Source organism: Meles meles, chromosome 3 (assembly GCF_922984935.1).
Source record: "Meles meles chromosome 3, mMelMel3.1 paternal haplotype, whole genome shotgun sequence".
Taxonomy (NCBI): Eukaryota; Metazoa; Chordata; class Mammalia; order Carnivora; family Mustelidae; genus Meles; species Meles meles.
In genome coordinates this window covers 146,751,208-146,778,817 of record NC_060068.1, presented here as the reverse complement: position 1 = coordinate 146,778,817, position 27,610 = coordinate 146,751,208, and the positions used below count along the sequence as shown (strand labels likewise).

The window sequence follows — 27,610 nt, the reverse complement described above, 5'->3', positions numbered from 1 at the left end:
ATGGCTAAGGGAAGAATCTCTGAGATGGAGGATATGACAACAGAAACTCCTCAAATTGAAAAACAGAAAGAAAAAAAGACTGGGAAAAAAAAACGTAAAGAATATTCAAGAGCTGTGGAACAACTACAAAAAGTGTAACATGAGGCGCCTGGGTGGCTCAGTGGGTTAAGAGCCTCTGCCTTTGGCTTAGATCATGATCTCAGGGTCCTGGGATTGAGCCCCACATGGGTCTCTCTGCTCAGTGGGGGACCTGCTTCCCTTCCTCTATCTCTGCCTGCCTCTCTGCCTACTTGTGATCTCTCTCTGTGTCAAATGAATAAATCTTTAAAAAAAAAAAAAGGTGTAACATACATGTAATAATACCAGAAGGAGAAGAAAGAAAGGAACACAAGCAATATTTGAAACAATAATGATGGAAAATTCCTCCAAATTAATGTTAGATGCCAACCCATAGATCCGGGAAGTTTACAGAACACCAATCCTACACCTAGACATGTCATATTCAAACTTCAGAAGAAATAAACAAAAGTCATAAAAGAAGACAATGGAAAAAAAAAAAAAACTCCAGAAACCATGAAAGCAAGAAGGAAGTAGAGTGAAATATTTAGAGTGTTTAAAGGAAAAAAATACCAACTTAGTATTTGCTACTCTGTGAAATTATCCTTCAGAACTTAAGGAGGAATACGGACTTTCTTAGACAACCAAGATTGAGCAAATTTGCTTCCAGTAGAGTTGCCTTGTGAGAAATCTCAAAAGAGAGAAGGAAGTAATATAAGTCAGAAACTCAGATCAACAAGAATAAAGGGAGTGCATCAGAGAAGTAATAAATGAAGGTTAAGCAAAATTTCTATTTGTAGGTGAAAGTTGGTTCAAAATAATGGCAAAATGTATAAATGTGTATATATATATATATATATATATATATATATATATATAGAATAAATGACAACAGATGACAGCAATAATACAAGGGGCAAAAAAGAATAATTAAGAATATTTTCTATTAAAAGTTACTTTCACTACCATGAAGTAGTATAATGTTATTTGAAAGTGTACCCAGACTAGGTATATTGCAAACTCTTAAGTAAAACCAAAACAAGTAAAAGAAGAAGTGTGAAAGACAAATATAGAAACAAAGAACAAGAATAATAAAAAAGAAAACAGTAGCAAATATGATAGATATTAATCCAGCTACATTAATAATTGCTTTAAATGTTAATGATCTGACTACATCACTTAAAAGACAGATTGTCAGGGAGTGCCTGGGTGGCTCAGTTGGTTAAGTGTCCAGCATTTGATTTCAGCTCAGGTCATGATCTCAGGGTCATGAGATCAAGCCCCATGTGGGGCTCTGTGCTGGGCATGTAAGCTGCTTAAGATTCATTCTCTCCTTCTTCCTCTGCCCCTCATTCCTCACTCCCACACACACACTTACTCCCTCTCTCAAAAAAAAAAAAAAAAAAAAATATATATATATATATAAAAGATTGTCAGAACGGACCAAAAAACAAGACCCAGTTATGTTTCTTACAAGAGACTTGCTTTAAATATAAAAACATATATAGATTAAAAGAATGGAATGGAAAAAGATAGACCATGCTAACACTAATCAAAATAAGCAGAGTAGATATATTAGTTCAGTCAGAATGGATTTAGGGCAAGAATAATTATCAGGGATGAAGAGAAGCTACACACAATGATAAAAAGGTTAAGACTCTAAGAAGGTATCATAATACATAATGTATAGACACCTAACAACAGAGTCAAAATATGTGAGGCAAAAGCTGATAGAACTGCAAAGAGAAATACATGAATTCACTATTATTGTTGGAGACTTTAACATCCCACTACCAGAAATGGACAGATGTGGCAGACAGAAAATCAGTAAGGACATAAATGAACTTAAGAGTGCCATAGATCAAGTGAATGTAATTGGCATCTATGAACTTCTTCATCCCACAACAGCAGAATTCTCCTCAGACTCACATGGAACATTTATCAAGATAGACTACATTCTGGGCCATAAAACATAACTAAATACATCAAAAAAAGAAAAAAAAAAAGAAACCATACAATGTCTGCTCTTAGATCACAATGAAAGTAACTAGAAATACTTGGTGATCAAACAACACACTTCTCTTTTTTTAAATTCAAGTATAATTAATGTACAGTGTTACATTAGATTCAAGCATACAGTATAACAATTCAGCAATCCTATACATTTCCCAGTACTCATCAAGATGAGAGTACTGTTAATCCCCTTTATTTATTTTACCCATCCATCTCCCCTCTGGCAACCAGGAGTTTGTTCTCTACAGCTTAAAGTCTGCTTTTTGGTGTGTCTCTTTTTTTCTTTGTTTATTCATTTTGTTTCTTAAATTATACATATGAGTGAAATAATATGGTATTTGTCTTTCTTTGACTGACTTACTTTACTTAGCATTCTACCCTCTAGGTCCATTCATATTGTTGCAAATGACAAGATTTCATTCTTTTTTAAGGCTATGTAATATTCCATCATGTTATATATCACATCTTCTTTAGTCATCTATGAATGGACACTTGAGTTGCTCCCATATCGTGGCTATAGTAAATAATGCTGCAAAAACATAGGGATGCATATATCTTTTAGAATTAAACAATACACTCCTAACTAACACATGGGTCAAAGAAGAAATTCCAAGAAAAATTTTTAAATATTTTGAACTAAGTGAAGATAAAAATATAAAACTTTTCAAAATTTGTGGGTTTCAAAGAAGCAGTATGAAAGAGAAATGTATACCATTAAATGCACATATTAGAAGTGGAAGATCTAAAATCAGTAATCTACGCTACTTAGGAAACTTAAAAAAAAAAAGAGCAATAAATCCAAAGTAAACAGAAGAAAAGAAATGATAAAAATTAGAACAGAAACCAATGAAATTGAAAACAGGAAATGAATAAAGCAAATAAACAAAATTAACAACCTGAGGGTTTTGAAGGGTCAGGGGTGGGAGGTTGGGGCAACCTGAGGGTTTTGAAGGGTCAGGGGTGGGAGGTTGGGGGAACAGGTGGTGGGTAATGGGGAGGGCACGTTTTGCATGGAGCACTGGGTGTTGTGCAAAAAGAATGAATACTGTTACGCTGAAAAAATAAATAAAATGGGGAAAAAATGGGTTTTTTGAAGTATCAGTAAAATTAATAAGCCTCTAGCAGGGAAACTAAGAAAAAAAAAAGAAAATACAAATCACTAATATAAGAAATAAAATAAGAGTCATCCCTACTGATTTCTAGGACACCAAAAAAATAATAGAGGAAAACTATGAACAATTCTATGCTCAGATTTGATAATCTAGATTAATGGACCAAATCCTTAGAAGATAAATTAACAACCCAATTAAGAAATAGAAAAGACCTGAACATATATCCAAAGAAGATATTCAGAGGGCAAGTACACTTTAGCAAAGATGATAAATATTATATGTCATCAAGGAGTTGAAAATAAAAAAAAAAAATGAGATATCAATATGCACTTCTTAGAATGGTCAAATCCAAAACATTTACAACAAATGCTGGCATGATTGTGAAGCAATAGGAAAGAATCAAAAACTTATGTCCACACAAAAATCTGCTCATGGGTGTTTATAGCAGCTTTATTAATAATTGCCAGAACTTGGAAGTAACCAAGATGACCCTGAAATGCACTTCATGGGTGAATGGATGAATTAACTGGTACATCCAAACAATGCAATGTTATCAGTGCTAAAATGAAATGAACTATCAAGCCATGAAAAGACTTGGAGGAAACTTTTTAAAAAAGATTTTATTTATTTATTTGACAGACAGAGATCACAAGTAGGCAGAGAGGCAGGAAGGGGGGGTGGGGCAGGGAGCAGGCTCCATGATGAGCAGAGAGCCCGATGTGGGGCTTGATGAGGGGCTCGATCCCAGGACCCTAGGACCATGACCTGAGCTGAAGGCAGAAGCTTAACCCACTGAGCCACCCAGGCACCCCTTGGAGGAAACTTAAATGCATATTACTAAATGACAGAAGCCAATGTGAAAAGATACCTGCTATATGATTCCAACTATGTGACGTTCTGGAAAAGGTAAAACTTTGGAAGCAGTAAAAGGATCAGTGATTGTCAGTTTTGGGTCGAGGGGGGGAGGAGGGATGAATAAATAAGGCACAGGATTTTTAGGGCAGGAAAACGCTACTGTGTGATACTGCAATGACGGATACATGCCATTAGACATTTGTCCAAGTTTCTAGACTGTACCAAGAATAAACCCTAATGTAAAGTACGAACTCTGGGTGATTATGATGTGTCAACGTGGGTATATCAATTGTGATAAGTGTACCACTGTAGTGAAGGAAATGGATAGTTGGGTGGTTTGTGTATGTGTGGGGACAGGAGGTATGAGGAAACTCATTGTACTTTCCCCTCAGTTTTGCTGTGAACCTAAAACTGCTTTTAAAAATAAATCCCAGTAATTTTTTATTAAAAGCACATCGAAGTTTTTGTGGACTACACATATCTGTTAATTTCCATAGAAAAAAATATGCATGCTGGTTAAAACCCTGCTTCTTGTAGATTTGTTCATTAATTCACTCAACAACATTTTCTTTGGTTGACAATCTTTTCATGCAATAACTTGAAACTCCTCTAACTTAATAGAAAAACTATCAACAGACTCTTTCCCCTACATTATTTTTTACATTACGTTGATGATTGCATATCTGGGAGAATCCCCAAGAATTTCCTGAGGCAGATGCTGAGCCACCCCAGGATGATGTGAATTAAATCTCAGGTCCCTGCTGCAGTAAACCACATTCAAGAATACTTCAAATCTTAACATGATGTGGAAAAGGTTTTAAACAGTAGCCTAGTAGCCTAACTCTGACCTAACCCTCTTGTCTTTTATGCTTCCCCTCCACACATTTTAATTATGTGCTTATGAGTTCGTTGCTGTCTTAGTTGCTTTGTCTTGCTGTAACAAATGGCCTTCGACTCGGTCACTTATAAACAACAGAAATTTGTTTCTCCCAGTTCCAGTGGCTGGAAATCCTCTGAGATCAGGGAGAAGACCAGTTTGGTCATGTTCTGGTGAGGATCCTTTTCCAGGTTGTAGATGGCCAACTTCTTGCATCTGAATGTGGTAGAGAGATCAGAGGGGAAGCAGGTCTTTTTTTACTCTTACAAGGGCAGTAATCTCATTCATGAAGACCACACCTCACCATCTCATCTAATCCTAATTACCTTTTAAAGGTCCCACTCCCTACCATCTCATTGTGGGGTAGGAATACAACATAGGAATTTTGTGGAAACAGACATTCAGTCCATAACACTCTTCAAAAAGTAAACATCAAAAAGCAAGATGGTTACTTTTGATTAGATAACCACTGTTATCTAAAGTGTATTTAAGATTTAGGAAATATTATTTTTATGGTTTTGTTTGTTGTCTTTTTTTTTTAAGGTTGCAGTGTTAAATCAGTAAAAGGCACAAAAGTACTTCATATTCTTGTGTGGGAAATGGGAATTAATAGAGAAATATATTGTGGAGGTGTCAAAAAAAGTTTTTACAATAGCCAGAATACGGAGGATACATTAAGCGAAATGAAATCTCACTACTATACCTGGAAGCAATAAGCTCTGACCTGTATCAGAGAGCAGTTGCTTGTATTTCAAGTGAGAAAGCTGGCCTTTGATCGCTATAGGAGGTACATCTCTGTACCTCAATAGGAGTATGTTTCAGCAGGAAGATTCAAAATGGTTATTGTTTGGACTTGATTAACAATTTCTTTATCTTCCTCCATTTCACTGGGAAGAACTATGATTCTCAAATTTTAATGTTTAATGTGCATTAGAATAGGCTAGAGGGTTTATTAAAATCAGATTTCTAGCTCCCAAACAGATCCTGGTTCAGTAGATCTAGGGTGGGGGCCTTCCTCTTCTAGCAAGTTCCCAGGGGATGCTGATATTCCTAGTCAAAAGAATGTATATTGAGAACCAGTGGATTTGAATATAATACTGGTTGAATGTACATGTATCCTCAGAATGTACCAAATTGTTATTTTTGACACCAACAGAGGCCATCTTTCCCACTTTATATAAACAGCCCTTCGGATATGAATTGATTTTAATTTATTTTTTAAATTTCTTTTCAGTGTTCCAGAATTCATTGTTTATGTACCACACTCAGTGCTCCATGCAATACCTGCCCTCCATCATACCCACCACCAGGCTCACCCAACTTCCCACCCCCCGCCCCTCCAAAACCCTCAGATTGTTTTTCAGAGTCCATAGTCTCTCATGGTTCATCTCCCCCTCCAATTTCCCCCAACTCTCTTCTCTCCATCTCCCCATGTCCTCTGTGTTATTTCTTATGCTCCACAAATAAGCAAAACCATATGATAATTGACTCTTTGCTTGACTTATTTCACTCAGCATAATCTCTTCCAGTCCCATCCATGTTGATACAAAAGTTGGGTATTCATCCTTTCTGATGGAGGCATAATACTCAATCCTGTATATGGACCACATCTTCCTTATCCATTGATACTTTTATTTTTAATGAGCTTGTCCCATAGGGTAGTAACTTTTGTAACAAGAAGAAATATACCAGAAGAAACCTGAATTTGAAGTAAGGAAGGTTGAGTCCCAGCTTTTTCACTTTTCTGTGTTCAGCAGCTTGGGCTGATCAATTACTATCAGAGGCTTGCTTTCTTTCTCTATAAAATGGGAATGATACCAGTCTCCCACAGCTGTTTTTGAGTGTTAAATGGGATGAGGCTATGTGAAAGTGTCTTGTAAACAGCAAAGTACTCTACAAATGTAACAGCTTATTATTATTGATCATAGTATTGATTTGAGAATGCCTTCCCACCTTCAAAAATTCTGACGTGGAAAAGACTCATCATAGTGGGTGAGTTTCATTGACAGACTACAGTAAGCAATCAATAAATATTTATAGACTAATTGATAAAATAAGACAGATTCAGATGCTGATATCTTACAATATATAGACAGATTAACTAAGAGAACTCTACTGTTCACTTGTAACAGCAGACTAAGAGAAATTGATTGAATGCAATTGAACAAGTATTTATTAAGTTCTTCCTCTGTATCGGGTTCTATGATTAACCATTCTCTGTTCATGTTTTAAGTTATTTCAAATACCAGACACCAAATAAATTCCCCACTTGAGACTCAATTACTTCTTTGAAAATGGGCCCAACAGAACCAAGAATTTAGCCCAGGCTACTCTGCTCTGAATTTGAATTTATTCAGTATAAATCCTCATACATCATACTAGTATAGTTAAATTTCTATCTCCAGCTTGGTGATCTAAACAAAGGATGTTAAAAAAAAAATTACAGAGCAATACAAATTTAGTATGATCTCATCTCTACATATTTTTAAAATCCATTATACATGGCATATCTGGAGAAATGGAAAACAGGAATGATACATACCAGTTAATGAAAGTTACCTTGGAGGGGAAGAATAGAGGGGAAATTTAACATTTTACTTTGTACATTTTTTATAGCCATGCACATTTATATAAGAATATTGTACTGAGAACAATTAAAAGTAAATGGTAATTTAAAATATTTTTATATATATATCAGTACACCTACAGAGAGCTCCTGCTTGGGAAGCATTCTCCCACATGATAGGTTTGTACTTCCCTTCAAAGATATCGACCCATGAATGAATCATTGGGCTTCCTGTCCTTGCTAAAATAGAATCCCAAACCAGTTCCTTTAACAGGTTATTTTTCTGTCAGCACTAATTCACGTGGTTCCTGTGCTTTGTGTGAAAATGTACCACTGCTGAGCCCTGGGCTTCCCTTTGAGCGGTCAGTGAGAGTGATGTCTAATCAAGAACAACTTTCCCTGCAGGATTCCTTCCTGTAATTTACTTCCCACTGATTCTCAGGGAGGTGATTCTGCAGTACAAATACATTCTCTGTTTAATCAGTTCCCTTGATTTCTTTCTGAAATCCATAAGAAGATAGCATTGCAATAACACCATCTCTCTGGGGCGGCTTTAGACACTTCCGGCATTTTGTCAACAAGCCATCTTGGAGCAGAACCCCGCACCAGGCACTAAAGCTGGGTAGAGGAGAGCAATGAAATAGAAAAGGACACCCTGTCTCCATGCCTAGAACATAAAACCAGGAGAAAGGAGTGAGAGATCTGGGTCTAAGGAGAGAAATCAGAATAGGGTGGAAGGCAGCTGTGAAAAGGAGCATAAGATTTAAGGGGGATGAAGGAAAGGGAAAGTCACCAGATCCCATTTTGTAGCAAAAAGAATGCTTTAAAGGTTTGAAGATCAATGAACCTAACTCTGAAATTTAAATTGTAATGTCAAATTGAAAAGATGACAAAAGCTTCTAAAGCCACCCTAGATATAAAACATTAATTACTCAGAGAAAACTTAAGTAGAACCTGCTTCCATGACGCTCTTGCCCAGCTCCGAGCTGCCTTAGCTAACGAACATATTCTACCACCGTCTTTTGTCTGAATGTCTGTCTCTACTCTGGACCACAAACTGTTCAGTGGCAGAAATTCAGATCTTTATCTCAGTTCTGCAACAATGGCTGCATTACCCAGACTTCATAAATATATTGAGTAAATACATGAGAATCTACATTGGGTTTTTTTTTTTGAAAAGTTAGTTCCTGAAACAATCTTATGCTGAAAGTTCACAGTTCCTCTAGAAAAATCTTGGATGCTCCTGTACTAGACCCTGTATTTTTTAGTTGCTATTATTTAGAATTCTGCATATTCTGTTCTCACAATTTCATTCATTCTTTTCCTTTATGTGGAATCTCTAGTATATCCCTTTTTTCTTTTCATTTTCCTTAGACTGACTTCCAAACTCACCTTCTTACTCATAAAAGTGTGCTTCTGTATTGTCAGCGCAATACAACTTGTTGGTCCTTTTATTTTGTTCTGCTTTATTTGAAAGCAAAATAAAATGAAATTGAAGGAAACTTGTCAAGGTAGCTGTTGAGAATGGAACTCTGAAAGAAGATTGCTGCCAACGTTTTTTTTTTTTTTTCTTTCTGAGCCTGAGAAAATCTCTGTGATTTTGTTTTCCTTTGTATGACTCCTTTTCTACACATTGCTTATCTCTGTGGCAATTAATAGAAAGAAGGGAGAGGCCATTTGAGGATGAACCTGGCAGCTTGCAGGTGATTCCAGGCACAGAGGAATTCCAGACCCACCCAGCCCCAGTAGAAAGAAGTAAAGAAACTAGAAGACTAGGAAGAGACAAGAAAAGAACAACTGAAGGTCATACCAGGCAAGAGATCAGGCATAATAAGCAAATGCCAGATGGAAGTCCAATTAATTCAGAATGGAATCTGGGGCAAGGAGAGAAAAGCCGCCAGAGTAAATGAATTAATTTCATAGAGAATTATAATGCCACACAGATCCAAGTTGATAATCTCAATGTCAGACTGCAATCAATCTTCAAACTTAAATCACACCTGGTGGAATTCTTTCTTGACAACCCCAAAGTGTTTTTCTGAACTCCTTTAGTTCTCAGGGTGTACATCTCCCAGTAGAGAGCAACCAATTGCTATTTTGAGTTCTGGTAACTTTTTATGTGTGGTCTGTGATCTCTTCTGCTGTATTATAAATTTCTTTCTTGAAATATCTATGTGGTTTATCTATTACACCATAAATATAAAATTACTACAATAATAACTTTCCTGATATGATCAGCTGATGATATCAAAAGTCCTCATATGAATAATATTGTTAGGCCATCTCAAGTCAAATTCAAAAGCTAAAACCTCTATCCTCTAGTACATTGCACGCTGAACAAAATTGGTAAGAACTGATGCCATGGCATTGTTACATGGAAGATGTTCATAATAAATATGTTGTCGATGAACCCTAGACCCTGAAGTCACTCTTCTAGTTTCTTCACACTTTTTTTTTTAAGAGAAAGAGAGAGTGCCCACATGTGTCACTGGGTTAGGGGGTGCGGGGGGAGCGGCAGAGGGAGAAGGAAAGAAAGAATCTTAAGCAGGCTCCCAGCCCATCACGGAGCCAATGTAGGGCTCAATCTCACCACCCTGAGATCATGATCTGAGTTAAAATCAGGAGTTGTATGCTTAACCAACTGAAGTGCCCAGAAGCCCCAATTCCTTCATGCTCTGAATAGTACATGAAGTTATTGTGTTCTCTTTTTTACTGTCTTTCCCCCCATATTAAACTCTAAGCTTTGTGTACACAAGGAGCATCTCTGTCTTGCTCACTGCCAAATCTTGAGGGCCTAGAGAAGTAGTCCTTAATATATATTCAATAAATATATATTAAATTGAAAAAGTGTTGTTGATTTTGACTGTACAATAGGAATTATGACCCTAGCAGAAGAAATTAGACAAGAGCCTGATTGATACAGAAAGATATCAAATAACGTAAAAGTAAATAAGCCATAGACCTATATACAAAAAAGCGAAATACTTTTAGAAAGGGAATCATACAGCTTCTCAAAGGCCAACATGAAGAGTCTAGCTTACTTTTTTCCCAGTCTTCATAAAATTCCCCTCAGTTGCATCGTTTTTATTGTGTTTTTTGCTTACCACCATGGATGTTCAAAACATCTTTATAATTAGGTTATGTATTTAGTTATGCTACTGAGACTATTATCCATAATAGAACATTTGTCTTGCCATTTGAAGTCCATCTTTCCACGTTATCTCCTTGACTAACACATTATAGGATTAAGTCACAAAGGACATTTCACTCACACACTGGTTTCTGTTCCCCACTTACATCAAGCATAAGAGTGCTAAGTCAATGGGCCCCACTGGGGATCAATATGGCACCATTTAGTTTAGATGGAGAAAATCCTGTCCTAAGCATTGGGAAACCAACCTGTGCATGCAGAGACGTATAAAAGAAAGTCTCTGTAGCCTTGTCAATAAAAGACAAATTAGAAACAACCTAACGTTTCATTACCTTGAAAATGGATGAATACATTGTGATACAGTCACACAAGGGAATATTTCACAGCAGTCAAAACACATTAATTACATCTATATCTATTAACATGGATGAATCTAAAAACATAATGTTTGGTTAAAAAAAAAAAAGAAAGAAAAAGAAAAGAAAAATTAGGTATAACCTGCTTTACAAATATAGGAAATCTTATCCACCAACTTCTTGGAAGAGAGGATTCTTCAAAGAGCTAGGCAGCCATTTATCAGATGGGGACTTGCCCAAAAGCACCATATTTTTACTTAAAACAAACAACAACAACAAAAACCCTCCCAGATATTGCTATTCACACTAACTGTCTCCACCAATCTGCTTACCTGTGTTTTCCATTAGGGAACAGAAAACTAAGCATCCTTTCATTAGAGTTTTTCTTCCTTAAGTAACATAGAAAGCAAGGTAAGAACAGAGAGAGAGAGGCATAGAAAATAAGAGAGAAACAGAGTAAAAGGCAGAGAGGTTAAGAAAATAAAAATCTCCAAACAGACTCAAATCTGTCACTGAGAAAACCTTGATAATTGTTTTTATGAAAGGAAAACACAGAAGCTTTTCATCTGCATGTTCCTGGTTAATTATTCAATTCTGCACTTCCTTCTGCTTATCCTGAAGCGATACTAAAAGGTAAGAACTGATTCTGATGAGTTGGTTAACCACCATTAATGTTCTTGATAATTGACTATTTAGGTGTGACACTTTATTTGAAAAGAAAAAGAGAAACTCTTTCTGGAACAAAGAAGTCGTTCTCAGGATTTTCAATGTTTTTAAAATAAATACATAGAATTTGAATAATTTAAGACCTTCAGTGTCAGGCTTTGAAAAACTTAAAAGCGTAAGTAAAAATACTTTGTGGATAGCCTACAAACAGTTTCCTCTGAAGTGGGATTATTAATTATTGAACTTGTCTGTACCAGATTAGTTATTTTGAGTTGTTTTGACTCAATTTTGCAGCCACATTCTCTGTGGCGATATTTAGTTCCCTTTAAACTCTATTTTACAATCATCTTGCTTCAATTTCATGAAGTTCAGATTTATCCTAAGCAATTTAGAGGACATTCACACATACTCAGTTCCCTAATGCAGCAGTCATCCTGTCTCCTGGCTCATTTTATTACAAAGGAACAGATGTGATGGAAAAGGTGATGGGAGGGGGTGGCTGCGAGGCAGGGCAATTGACTCTTTTTAAATTTCATATTTCAAATGGAAGGTAGCACACTCCATTTTTTGCATTAAAACAAAGGGGGTACATTTATAATAGCACCATAACATTTATGACTGGGAATGAGAACAGAACAAGTCAAACAGCTTCTCCAAATTATGCCCTCATTTTAGAAAATCAAAGGCCTCTAGAAGCCAGTCTCTTATCCCAATTTTCATTGCAATGACTCTCTTTGACTGATGATAATAGGACCATCCGAAAATGTGAAGTATGGCAAACTTTTTCTATGTAGAAACAGCTGATTCCATTTCTACAGAAGTCCTACTGCCCTAAAAGTCTTCCTTATATCAAGCTTCAACTGTTTCCCTGTAGTTTATACCCTTTAATTTCTATTTTCTCTTAGAAACAACCTTGTTTAAAACTCTTACTTCCAAGGGCTTCATAGCTGTCAAACTAACTCAAGACAACTTTCTGTTCTCTCTCTAATCTTCCTTATTTTAGGATCTTTATGGTTAACTTTTGTCAACAACTGCTCCTGGGACACAAGATGCAGAACCCCCATTACCTTGATTGCCCACTCTTTAGATCACTTTTGTCTGACATTCAGGATAGTGATGAAAATCCCCAAGTTTTAGAGTCAGAGAGAGCTTGTTTGAAATCTCAGCCACGCTGCATTTTCACTCTGACTGCACAGGATAATGTTGGTTGAGTTACCACTCCTTCGTTGAAATTCCTCTTCCAATTACCAGGAGCAACCCCATTTTTTCCCCTCCTGGAACAGCCTGAGACTTTAGAAACCTGCTAACCCTGGAATAAAAAGTACCTAGGAGTTTACATCCCCCTAGGTGAGCGTCCACAAATTACTGCTCAGTGTGGAGGTATGAAAGATTGAGCTCCCTCACTTCAGATTTGGGTAACGTTGAGGCTTACCTCACACTCCGGAGCTCCCCTGTGCTCATAGGCTAAAGTCACCTCTGAGACTCTGTCAAGTTTCTTCCTTTCTGGATCTCTCCACTTCCCCACTCTGCTTCTCCCATTTAACTCTTGGTTTCTCCTGGAAGTACTTTCTTAGTAAACCACTTGGCCTAGAATTCTTATCTCTGGTTCTGCTCTAGGGAAACCTAGATGAAGATGAGAAATTACTACAATCTCTAAACTCATTTTCTATCACTGGAAGTGGGATCGAGATTGCACCTATTTCTGGAATTAATGTAAGGATCAAATGCGAAAAAGCATATAGCATGATATAGTTTCTGACATGATACAAATGCTCACTAAAAGGTAACTTATCAGATTCTCTGGGCCAAGAATTGAACGTGACCTTCAAGCTGCAGAAAATTCAGGATAATAGGTAATCCAGTTTTCACTAATGAAGCCTAAGGATGCTGTCTTTCCTTGAGAGGGGATGAGACTGATGGCCACCATGGAATTAGAGCTCACTGCAAAGCTCACTGCTCAAGACTTGCGCACCGTGCCCAGGAACTGCTCAGAAGCCTTTGCTGGTTTCTTTTCTCTTGGCCTTGATTAGCAGTGAGCCAGAAAACCCTGATCACCAGCAGCACTATTTTGATGTCATCTCTGGGGCACCTAGAGGAAGGATGTTTCCAATATGAAACAGAGAAAGTTAAAATCTAGAATACTTGTCCCAAATGTTCATTTCAAAGAGCTCTCCAAAAGATCAGATGTGGTATAAATGTATATGCCAAAAAGTCTAGGAAAACTGAGGCTTTCCGGTCTTTGTTTGGCACATCAGACAGCATATTTGAGAGGTTCAACGCTGTGCAAACAATTATGAGATGAGATTGGTATTCCAGGGTTGCATTCACCCAGCTGCAGAGCTCAATCAGGGCTACACGCACAGCTGAAGGAAACTGGGCAACGGTTTTAATTAATTGGCAATTTTGAGCCTCTCATGCTAAAGCTGCCTTAATGATGGAAAAAGAAATGATATGGGAAGGCAACACAATTTGAAACATGCAGATTTCCAACTCTGAGCTTTTAAACAGCAACCTATCATTCACACAGTGATTATATGCTATAATATTTTCTAGTTATAAAAATCTTAAATAAATGAAAATCAGCTTAGAATTTTGCGTTCGCTAAAAGCTTTTTGGCTTCTAAAAAGGATTTAACTGGATTCTAACATTGTTTTGCACTTGAGTAACTACTACAACTATTCTATTTATTTGCATAATATACCTACTATGATTGCTAAGATGGAAACAGTGCTTTATGATTTATAAATTGTTATTTATATGTATTATAAATTTAAATGTATTATGTATTATAAATTGTTATCTCATTTAACCCTCAAAACAAAGATAAGGTAACAAAAAAAATATTACCATCAACCCTGTTAGAGAAGAAGACAATAAAGTCGTGAATGTTTTTAGTGGTGATGTGAATCGACTGACTCATAAATCATTTTTCCAAATTGCATTGTCAGCTCACCTCACATCAATTTATCTATCTATCTATCTTTTTACTTTGAGAGGAGGGTGAGGGACAGAAAGAGAGAGAGAGAGATTCTTAAGCAGGCTCCAGCCCAAAGCCCAAGGCCCATTGAGAGTCTTGGTCTCATGACTCTCAGATCATGAACCGAGATTAAATCAAGAGTCCCACCTTAACCAACTGAACCGCCCAGGTGCCTCACATCAAACTATCATGTAATCTTGCTGACTTCTCCAACAGAAAAAGAGATTATATTTTATCATGATCCAAATATCAAGGGAAATGAACCCATTTGTAAAGTATCATCTAGTTCAAGTCCTACTTAGTGGTAAAAAATAATCATCTTTCCTTCAACCCTGACCCAACTGGAATCCCAGCTTCTATCTTGCTTCTCCTGTTAGACAATGTGTGTTGGAGTCATGTCACTGTCACCCTCATATTCTTGATAAGCAAAGCCTAATTTTTGTTTGGTAATATGCTTCCTAGATAATAAATGAGTTTGCTTGGGAATGCACAATTACAGGGGAATTCTCATGCTTAGGTATTGCTTGGGAAGAGCTCACAAACTCGCTGAACATAGAAAAATAGATACAGGTACATGGAGAGCAAAAAAGTGCAAAACCAGATAAAACTAGACACAGGTTTAGTGAGGCTTTAATTAACAGAGAGCCGCAGTGTTATAGAGATGGTCCAGGAAGCTGTAGCTGATACAATGGCTGCATGGCTATCTCTGATTGCATGTATTACCAGTTTTGTACTCAGAGGCTCTGTGTGCGTACATTCCCAGCTGCCAGCTCCCTGGTGTCTCAGTCAGAGGGAAGCTGAGAATACTTGCACAGTTTTGCCCCTCCCCACCAACCAGGCCCAGACTAATCAATGCACCTGGATGAGACAGTTCAGAGATGTCACAACACCGTCTCTAGGCTCAAGGCTGAGCCCAAGTGACACTCTATGGGACTTCACTCCATACGGTGGCCATGCTTGCTCCCTTCTCACCATGGGTCCCCTTTCTTCCTCACCTGCCTACTTTTTCCTGCACTGTCTTAATAATTCACTTTCACAGAAATCCTTTTTTCTTTGTTTACTTTTGGAAAGTTCACTCTAAGGCAGAGAAGTCTGAAACTTATCTGGGCCTTAAATATGCTTTAGATTTGAGTGGTATGTTGAAAGTTCCTTCTCTGGAGGGAGAATGTTGTGAGCAAATGCTTGGGGAGTAGGGCTTTGTATGGTTTATGTAGGTGGGAGGAGGTGTGGTAAGAAGCCTTTCTGATGGATAACTCTGAGTGTGGTAAAGCCAGGGGACATAATTTTGGGTAGGTAGGAAAATAGGGTAGAATAAGATCAAATAAGTCCTAAAGGGAGAAAGAGGGGAACCCCACAGATATTTGAACTTACTATGATAGGGAGTGGGAAGACATTTTAAGTCCAAAGCAGAACATGAAGAAACCAGACTTTTCTAATTGCATTTTCTAAAACATGGTACAGAGCTCCCGTTTCTGTAAATTCCCTGTTGGGGGGAAAAATGTTCTCTGGTTAAATGATGTTTGAAAACACCTTATACATCTAGCTCATTGATGATTACCAAATGACCATAAGCTTATGAAAGCTGGGGTCAAGGATTAGTTTTGAGGGTTTTTTAAAAATATCTAATCTTTCCCAGATTGAGAACTACGCTGTAGTGTAGTGCTATTCAAAGCATGACCCACTGCTGGTAAAGAATCCTCTCGTGCTTTATCAAGCATTCCTAAACATGCTTGCCCACTGAACACTGTGGGGAAGTCATTCTCACTAATACAGTATAGAATAGGTTTTCCTGTGAATCTACTTTAGGAAATTCTGTTTTTAGGAAGCTCGGTGGAAACAGCAGAGACTGGATGGATGCCAAAAGCGTTGTTAGGGGCAAGACTGGACTTGTGGCCAGAGAAATGTAAAATAAACTAAGATTTGGAGATATCTGAAAAAGTCACTGGATATTGCAAATGGAGAGATTGGAAGACTAAAAAATCTGAATTTCCCAGCCCCACCAAAGTGGTGTAACACAAATGGGTCAGTGTAGTAGTATACATTCTCTCAGATTTCTGAGATATTTAATGGAAATTGAGATATATCTAATAGAGATACCTAATGGCTGATACCTAATGGGAAATAGGAAATTGGACAGCATTTTGAAGTGAAAAAAAATTTTAATTAAAAATTGAATGAGTCAGTCCAACTTGGCTATGTTATCCAACATGATGTTAGTAATATTAAAAGGTAATTTTATTGAATTTAAGTATTGAAACATTTTAAAAGCTTGCCTATAGTTTCAGTTAAGCTCAAGCAGCATAAGGACAGGTAGGCTGGGCAGGATTTTTTCAAATTTTAATGAGCCAATGAAACAACTGGAGATTTGGTTAAAATGCAGATTTCAATCTAATAGGTCTGCATAAGGACTGAAAATTTGCATTTCCAACAAGCTCCCACAGTGGTGTAAGCTTATAGTCCAAGGAGCACACTCTGAGGAGCAAGAGGGTCAAAGATAAAGTCCAGGGTATAATATAAATGTGAGACCCTAAATTAGAATTACACTAGAAATCATCTCCACTCTGTCAAGTATGGACAGTGTTCTTTCACCGTTCCATTTGTTCATTTACTTTATTAATTTTGTAAAACTGTATTCACTGCCAACTGAGGATATTAGAAAAGAATGAATGATAGGGAGAAAAGATGTGGGTAAAGGAAATTTTAAATGAGGTATAAAAACCGTGGGAAGCTCAAGGGAAGACTGATGGTATACTTTCCGAACGAGAGTTTGGTACAGGTGGGAGGTTCCCATGGCTAATTTACAAGTTAGGCAGGGGAAAAGGGACCGTTTTATCAAGATATATTTTTAACATTTATTTTTTCATTCTGAGTTCTTCTTTTTACTGTTAATTTTATACATGCTGTGGGCTGAGAAATATGAAAAAAGATTTCCTTTTAATAACAATGTTACCTAAAGCCAACCACACCAGTTTTTAACAGACTATTTCTGCTCTATTATGTTTTGTTATTTTAATAAGCTTTATTCTCTGAGGAAGTTTCCAACACCACTTCCTTCATTTTGTATGTCAGTACCTTCTCCATTCTAAAAGCATAAGCTTGCCTAAGAAAAAAGAGAAAAAACATTCTTGTAATCATTTGTATTCAAAGTACAATGGCAAAAGAGAAATAGTGATTTTCAGTGATTTTTAGATGTATCTTTGTTACTCTGTGGAAACAAAAGCAAGCGGATTTAAATATTAAACCTTTGTAATCCTGGGGTTTCTGAAATAGCAACGATGAAAACATAAGCTCTACCTTTTCATTTTTCATCAGATGGTTCTACTGACCATATCTGAATATTTTAACTCAGAGGTCCACCTTAAAATTAATAAAGAGTAATAAAAATAATTGTTCATTTTAAAATCCTCATGTCATTACAGGGTGTTATACATAAAACAAGTTCTCTTTTTACTTTTAAAATATGACTATACCTTTATGAGATATGCAATGTGTTTTTCAGAAGATTTATAGGTAAACTTTGTATTATATTATTAGCCAGCCATAGCTTCCTCTATGGATTAAAGAATTAAAATGTTAATGGGAAATTCATGGCTCAGGAATTAGAAAGCTTCCTTTTTCCTCTGAATGACTAAGTATATATTTGGCTCTTTTCAATATCGTGACCCAAAAAATTCATTAGATTTACATTAACAAAGTGAGCCGTGTATATTAATCTTCTCAGTGTAGAAAAAAGGTAAGAAAACTAACAACTCTTTAGTGTCTTTAGTGTCCCAAGTACTATCAAAGGTGTTTTCATTTAGTCATTTCATAAAATGTAACCAAAATGTAGGTCTGTAATTAAAAAAGAGAAAATTATAGGCTACCTTCAAATAATCAGAGTAAAACCACCCATAAGAAAAAATTCTAGTGCAAGGAATGTAATTTATTGTGACAGTAAATAACTTTTGTGTCCCTCATGTGCAATTTCACAATTGATTAGAGATCCAAAATACTGAAAAGGAAGTCCACAGAGGATGGGGGTCCACCAGATCCCCCTTCTAGGACTAGACCATTGACAATGGATCTGAGAATCTTTGGTTAACTGAAATCCTCATTTTTTTCTCAGAGATCACTGAATTTTATGCTTGCATGTCTTATATCCAAGGCAAAATAAGAAGACACAGAACTCTGCCTTAGCTGGAATGTTTAATACTCGACTTGAGTTTGCAAACCCATGTATTAATAAACACTTGACGTCAGAGCAGTTCAGTCTTTAAGGATTGAATTAATAGAGGAATTAATTCCTATGGCAAAATTTTGAAGTAGAGGAAGTTACCCAAATGTTATGAAAATACGTGGGAAATCAGGTATGAGAGTACTTGAACAAAAGTTAAACAGATAAAGCAAATGAAAAAGGGAATTTAAAAATTATATCCAGAATTGTATGAGTCAAAAATGTTATAGCCAAGAATCAGTGTACACACACCTTTCTGTTGCTTTCCATTGGGGATCACACTGAAACAACAACAGAAAGTCTTTAGAAGAATTTTTGGACAAAATCCCTTCGCACTACCTTACTTCAGTCTTGAGCACTTATAGTTTTGTTTTGATGACTTCTTAGCAAATTTACATTGAAATGGTTAAATTTCCATTTTAGCAGAAAATATGCATGCCGAAATGAGTTTGAAGTTTTTCATAATATACTGCTTACTATAACTGTAGATGGAAGAGGAAGAACCCATTTGTACTTACATTAGATTTTTCCCTTTTATGATTAGATTTTTAAATTTCTTTAAACTGTCTCTTGAACTTATTTAAACTGATTCATTCTTTTTCTGTGAAATATTACCTTACCCTCTACTCAATTGCTTTTTTGGGGTCTCATTTTAATGGCTAAAGTTATCTTTAATTTATTTCAGATATAAAATTTTAACTACTGCCAAAATTTGTTTTATGAAAGATGATATTTTCCAGCAATTTCAGAAAATACATTGAGATTTTGGATGTGTATAACAAGTACAATGTCCATAATTATTACACATGATTAGGAAAGAAGGACTAAAATAATACAGAAGCATCACCAATATACCACAGGAAGTCCTAAGATACACCCCATGCTTATAATTTCATTTAATCCTCATCACAACACTAAGAGGTGGGTTCTATTTTTACTATTCCAGGTAACCAATGACAAAAATTACTTTAGTTCATTTTTAAGAAAAATATTTTTTGTAAAAATTATACATCCTTGGGAGGAGTCAAGATGGCGGAGAAGTAGCAGGCTGAGACTACATCAGGTAACAGGAGATCAGCTCGATAGCTTATCTAAACATAGCAAACACCTACAAATCCAACGGGAGAGCGAAGAGAAGAAGAACAGCAACTCTAGAAACAGAAAATCAACCACTTTCTGAAAGGTAGGACTGGCGGAGAAGTGAATCTAAACCGACGGGAAGATAGACCGCGGGGGGAGGGGCCGGCTCCCGGCAAGCGGCGGAGCAACGGAGCACAAAATCAGGACTTTTAAAAGTCTGTTCCACTGAGGGACATTGCTCCAGGGGCTAAACCGGGGTGAAGCCCACGCGGGGCCAGCGTGGCCCCAGGCCCCGCAGGGTCACAGAAGGATCGGGGGTGTCGGAGTGTCGGAGAGCTCGCAGCTATTAGAACGGAGAAGCCGGCTGCCAAGACAAAGCCGAGGACTGAACTCTCAGCTCGGGGTTACCTTGAACTGGTCGCGGGCTGGGTGAGCTCGGAGCGCGGCTAGAGGCTGGGGATACGGGAGTGATTGGGTGCTGTCCTCTGGGGGCGCACTGAGGAGTGGGGCCCCAGGCTCTCGGCTCCTCCGGGCCGGAGACTGGGAGGCCGCCATTTTCATTCCCGTCCTCCGGAACTCTACGGAAAGCGTTCAGGGAACAGAAGCTCCCAAAAGCGAACCCGAGCCGATTACTTAGTCCGGCCGCCGGTAAGGGCGGTGCAATCCCGCCTCGGGCAAAGACACTTGAGAGTCACTACAACAGGCCCCTCCCCCAGAAGATCAACAAAATATCCAGCCAGGACGAAGTTCATCTATCAAGGAGAAAGCAGATTCAATTCCTAAGACAGCAGAGCAATTCCAGAGGAGGAGAAAGCAAAGCATGGAACTCATGGCTTTCTCCCCATGATTCTTTAGTCTTGCGGCTACTTCAATTTTTTTTTCTTTTTTCAATTTTTTATTTTTTTTTCTTTTTTCAATTTTTTTTTCTTTTTTCTTTTTTCTTCTTCTGCTAAATTTTTTTAAAAACTTTTACCCTTTTCTTTTTTAACGTTTTTTGACTAGTTCATCTAAATAAATATATTTTTTCTTTCTTTTTTATATTTTTTTATTTGTTTTATTTTTTAAATTTTTTTCTTTTTTTTTTTTTTCTTTTTTTTTTCAGAACCTGTTTTTTATCCCCTTCCCCCCCCCCCCCAATTTGGGGTCTCTTCTGATTTGGTTACAGCGCATTTTTCTGGGGTCTTTGCCACCCTATTAGTAGTTTATTTGCTCCTTCATATCCTCTTATCTGGACAAAATGACAAGGCGGAAAAAATCACCACAAACAAAAGAACAAGAGACAGTACCGAAGGCTAGGGACCTAATCAACACAGACATTGGTACTATGTCAGATCAAGAGTTCAGAATGACGATTCTGAACATTCTAGCCGGGCTCGAAAAAGGCATGGATGATATTAGAGAAACCCTCTCTGGAGATATTAAAGCCCTTTCTGGAGAAATTAAAGAACTAAAGTCTAACCAAGTTGAAATCAAAAAAGCTATTAATGAGGTGCAATCAAAAATGGAGGCTCTCACTGCTAGGATAAATGAGGCAGAAGAAAGAATTAGTGATATAGAAGACCAAATGACAGAGAATAAGGAAGCCGAGCAAAAGAGGGACAAACAGCTACTGGACCATGAGGGGAGAATTCGAGAGATAAGTGACACCATAAGACGAAACAACATTAGAATAATTGGGATTCCAGAAGAAGAAGAAACAGAGAGGGGAGCAGAGGGTCTATTGGAGAGAATCATTGGAGAGAATTTCCCTAATATGGCAAAGGGAACAAGCATTAAAATCCAGGAGATGCAGAGAACCCCCCTCAAAGTCAACAAGAATAGGTCCACACCCCGTCACCTAATAGTAAAATTTACAAGTCTTAGTGACAAAGAGAAAATCCTGAAAGCAGCCCGAGAAAAGAAATCAGTAACATACAATGGTAAAAATATTAGATTGGCGGCAGACTTATCCACAGAGACCTGGCAGGCCAGGAAGAGCTGGCATGATATATTCAGAGCACTCAACGAGAAAAACATGCAGCCAAGAATACTCTATCCAGCTAGGCTATCATTGAAAATAGAAGGAGAGATCAAAATCTTCCAGGACAAACAAAAACTGAAAGAATTTGCAAACACCAAACCAGGTCTCCAGGAAATATTGAAAGGGGTCCTCTAAGCAAAGAGAGAGCCTAAAAGTAGTAGATCAGAAAGGTACAGAGACAATATACAGTAACAGTCACCTTACAGGCTACTAATGGCACTAAATTCATATCTCTCAATAGTTACCCTGAATGTTAATGGGCTAAATGCCCCAATCAAAAGACACAGGGTATCAGAATGGATAAAAAAACAAAACCCATCAGTATGTTGCCTACAAGAAACTCATTTTAGACGCGAAGACACCTCCAGATTTAAAGTGAGGGGGTGGAAAACAATTTACCATGCTAATGGGCATCAGAAGAAAGCTGGGGTGGCAATCCTTATATCAGATCAATTAGATTTTAAGCCAAAGACTATAATAAGAGATGAGGAAGGACACTATATCCTACTCAAAGGGTCTGTCCAACAAGAAGATCTAACAATTTTCAATATCTATGCCCCTAACGTGGGAGCAGCCAACTATATCAACCAATTAATAACAAAATCAAAGAAACACATCAATAATAATACAATAATAGTAGGGGACTTGAACACTCCCCTCACTGAAATGGACAGATCATCCAAGCAAAAGATCAACAAGGAAATAAAGGCCTTAAATGACACACTGGACCAGATGGACATCACAGATATATTCAGAACATTTCATCCCAAAGCAACAGAATACACATTCTTCTCTAGTGCACATGGAACCTTCTCCAGAATAGATCACATCCTGGGTCACAAATCAGGTCTCAACCGGTATCAAAAGATTAGGATTATTCCCTGCATATTTTCAGACCACAATGCTCTGAAGCTAGAACTCAATCACAAGACGAAAGCTGGAAAGAACCCAAATACATGGAGACTAAACAGCATCCTTCTAAAGAATGAATGGGTCAACCAGGAAATTAAAGAAGAATTGAAAAAATTCATGGAAACAAATGATAATGAAAACACAACAGTTCAAAATCTGTGGGACACAGCAAAGGCAGTCCTGAGAGGAAAATATATAGCGGTACAAGCCTTTCTCAAGAAACAAGAAAGGTCTCAAGTACACAACCTAACCCTACGCGTAAAGGAGCTGGAGAAAGAACAAGAAAGAAACCCTAAACCCAGCAGGAGAAGAGAAATCATAAAGATCAGAGCAGAAATCAATGAAATAGAAACCAAAAAAACAATAGAAAAAATCAATGAAACTAGGAGCTGGTTCTTTGAAAGAATCAATAGGATTGATAAACCCCTGGCCAGACTCATCAAAAAGAAAAGAGAAAGGACCCAAATCAATAAAATCATGAATGAAAGAGGAGAGATCACAACTAACACCAAAGAAATACAGACAATTATAAGAACATACTATGAGCAACTCTACGCCAACAAATTGGCCAATCTGGAAGAAATGGATGCATTCCTAGAGACATATAAACTACCACAACTGAACCAGGAAGAAATAGAAAACCTGAACAGGCCCATAACCAGTAAGGAGATTGAAACAGTCATCAAAAACCTCCAAACAAACAAAAGCCCAGGGCCAGACGGCTTCCCAGGGGAATTCTACCAAACATTTAAAGAAGAACTCATTCCTATTCTCCTGAAACTGTTCCAAAAAATAGAAATGGAAGGAAAACTTCCAAACTCATTCTATGAGGCCAGCATCACCTTGATCCCAAAACCAGACAAGGATCCCACCAAAAAAGAGAACTACAGACCAATATCCTTGATGAACACAGACGCAAAAATTCTCGCCAAAATACTAGCCAATAGGATTCAACAGTACATTAAAAGGATTATTCACCACGATCAAGTGGGATTTATTCCAGGGCTGCAGGGTTGGTTCAACATCCGCAAATCAATCAATGTGATAGAACACATTAATAAAAGAAAGAACAAGAACCATATGATACTCTCAATAGATGCTGAAAAAGCATTTGACAAAGTACAGCATCCCTTCCTGATCAAAACTCTTCAAAGTGTAGGGATAGAGGGCACATACCTCAATATTATCAAAGCCATCTATGAAAAACCCACTGCAAATATCATTCTCAATGGAGAAAAACTGAAAGCTTTTCCATTAAGGTCAGGAACACGGCAGGGATGTCCATTATCACCACTGCTATTCAACATAGTATTAGAAGTCCTAGCCTCAGCAATCAGACAACAAAAAGAAATTAAAGGCATCCAAATTGGTAAAGAAGAAGTCAAACTATCACTCTTCGCAGATGATATGATACTATATGTGGAAAACCCAAAAGACTCCACTCCAAAACTGCTAGAACTTGTCCAGGAATTCAGTAAAGTGTCAGGATATAAAATCAATGCACAGAAATCAGTTGCATTTCTGTACACCAACAACAAGACTGAAGAAAGAGAAATTAAGGAGTCAATCCCATTCACAATTGTACCCAAAACTATAAGATACCTAGGAATAAACCTAACCAAAGAGACTAAGAATCTATACACAGAAAATTATAAAGTACTCATGAAAGAAATTGAGGAAGACACAAAAAAATGGAAAAATGTTCCATGCTCCTGGATTGGAAGAATAAATATTGTGAAAATGTCTATGCTACCTAAAGCAATCTACACATTTAATGCAATCCCTATCAAAATACCATCCATTTTTTTCAAAGAAATGGAACAAATAATCCTAAAATTTATATGGAACCAGAAAAGACCTCGAATAGCCAAAGGAATATTGAAGAACAAAGTCAAAGTTGGTGGCATCACAATTCCGGACTTCAAGCTCTATTACAAAGCTGTCATCATCAAGACAGCATGGTACTGGCACAAAAACAGACACATAGACCAGTGGAACAGAATAGAGAGCCCAGAAATCGACCCTCAACTCTATGGTCAACTAATCTTCGACAAAGCAGGAAAGAATGTCCAATGGAAAAAAGACAGCCTCTTCAATAAATGGTGCTGGGAAAATTGGACAGCCACATGCAGAAAAATGAAATTGGACCACTTCCTTACACCACACACGAAAATAGACTCCAAATGGATGAAGGACCTCAATGTGAGAAAGGAATCCATCAAAATCCTTGAGGAGAACGCAGGCAGCAACCTCTTCGACCTCAGCCGCAGCAACATCTTCCTAGGAACAACGGCAAAGGCAAGGGAAGCAAGGGCAAAAATGAACTATTGGGATTTCATCAAGATCAAAAGCTTTTGCACAGCAAAGGAAACAGTTAACAAAACCAAAAGACAGCTGACAGAATGGGAGAAGATATTTGCAAACGACATATCAGATAAAGGGCTAGTATCCAAAATCTATAAGGAACTTAGCAAACTCAACATCCAAAGAACAAACAATCCAATCAAGAAATGGGCAGAGGACATGAACAGACATTTCTGCAAAGAAGACATCCAGATGGCCAACAGACACATGAAAAAGTGCTCCACGTCACTCGGCATCAGGGAAATACAAATCAAAACCACAATGAGATATCACCTCACACCAGTCAGAATGGCTAAAATTAACAAGTCAGGAAATGACAGATGCTGGAGAGGATGTGGAGAAAGGGGAACCCTCCTCCACTGTTGGTGGGAATGCAAGCTGGTCCAACCACTCTGGAAAACAGCATGGAGGTTCCTCAAAATGTTGAAAATAGAACTACCCTATGACCCAGCAATTGCACTACTGGGTATTTACCCTAAAGATACTAACATAGTGATCCGAAGGGGCACGTGTACCCGAATGTTTATAGCAGCAATGTCTACAATAGCCAGACTATGGAAAGAACCTAGATGTCCATCAACAGATGAATGGATCAAGAAGATGTGGTATATATACACAATGGAATACTATGCAGCCATCAAAAGAAATGAAATCTTGCCATTTGCGACGACGTGGATGGAACTAGAGCGTATCATGCTTAGTGAAATAAGTCAATCGGAGAAAGACAACTATCATATGATCTCCCTGATATGAGGACATGGAGAAGCAACATGGGGGGGGAGGGGGATAGGAGAAGAATAAATGAAACAAGATGGGATTGGGAGGGAGACAAACCATAAATGACTCTTAATCTCACAAAACAAACTGGGGGTTGCTGGGGGGAGGTGGGATTGGGAGAGGGGGAGCGGGCTATGGACATTGGGGAGGGGAGGCGAACCATAAGAGACTATGGACTCTGAAAAACAACCTGAGGGTTTTGAAGGGTCAGGGGTGGGAGGTTGGGGGAACAGGTGGTGGGTGATGGGGAGGGCACGTTTTGCATGGAGCACTGGGTGTTGTGCAAAAAGAATGAATACTGTTACGCTGAAAAAATTAATAAAAGGGGGAAAAAAAATTATACGTCCTTTCTATATGAAAAGAAATTTGATCAATTTATAAAAGGACAAAGAAGAAGGCAAAATATCTCCAAAAACTCATCACACAAGAAAAAAAAATTATTAGTGTTTGGCTGAAAAATATTTCAGATGTGTCTTTCTGCATGTGTATGAACACAAGGGTGTTTCTACATATTATGGCCACAAAGATTGACAGATAAGCAATATGAGGACAGACAGATGAATAGATAATAGAGATCAATATATAGAGTGGTGAAAAATAACAGATAGAAATCCAGCTAATGGTTTGAAAAACAATTTATTTTTCTTTCTTCTCTTTCCACGTACACGATCAACAAAAGGCATCAGTGTATGATAGAGGTGGTAAAATTAGGATGCCTGAAAAAATGCAAAGAAAAGATACTATTTAATATCTGATATTCAAAACAGGATTTTAAGGAGACTTCAGGCTCGAAATTCGTACATCATTAGGAGGAAAAAGAATATTTTATGTTCTTTTCTCTTCCCTTTAGTTTATCAAGAGCCAGTCTACAAGGAGTAGCCCATAAAGTCTTCAAAATGTGACTTCCACACAGGAAGAAGTCCTAGGTCACCTGCATTTTGCCAACTGCAGTGGTCAATTCTCAATTAGCCTGTGACATAAAGGGTAAAAGATGGGGTCTGGCTCAGTCCCTGCTGTAGTGGCTGACAAGAGGTCAGCGGGCTGGGGCAGACCAAGGGGCAGGCAGGTGCTTGCAGAGCCATGGCCTGGCCACGGGTGCAGGCCAGGTCCATAAACAAGACCACTGAGGACCATGCACAGCCCGGCCACCTGGTCGACCGCCTGAAGCAGCTGAGTGGGCTCAGGTTCTTTACTGGAAGCTGGATGCTGACACATCGAATGATCCGGGATTAGGAGAGATCCAAAAAGGGAGTAACTACTCCTGGACAGATATAACAACTATATGCAAGAATAAACATCCAAATTATGAAGAAAAGATTAAGATGTTCAGTGAGGAGTATTTGCACCTGGATGGCGATCAGCAAGGTCTTGGCCGACAGCGGGTACTTTGATGTGGAGGAGATCCGCATTTTCCTCGAACAAGGGGACATGATCACCCTTCCTGCAGGGATTTATCACCACTTCACGCTGGATGAAAAGAACTCCGTGGAGGCCACATAGCTATTTGTGGGAGAAGTGGCGTGGATGGCATACAACCTGCCAACTGACCACTTCGGGACTCAGGGACAGTACCTAGAATTTTTGGCACAGAGCAGTAGTGCTCCCAGGATCTAG

The 27,610-nt window shown here is 37.9% G+C and overlaps 1 pseudogene; it reads left to right on the top strand.

Annotated features, from left to right (window-relative positions):
* Nucleotides 1-27,610, top strand: LOC123939289 (annotated as a pseudogene).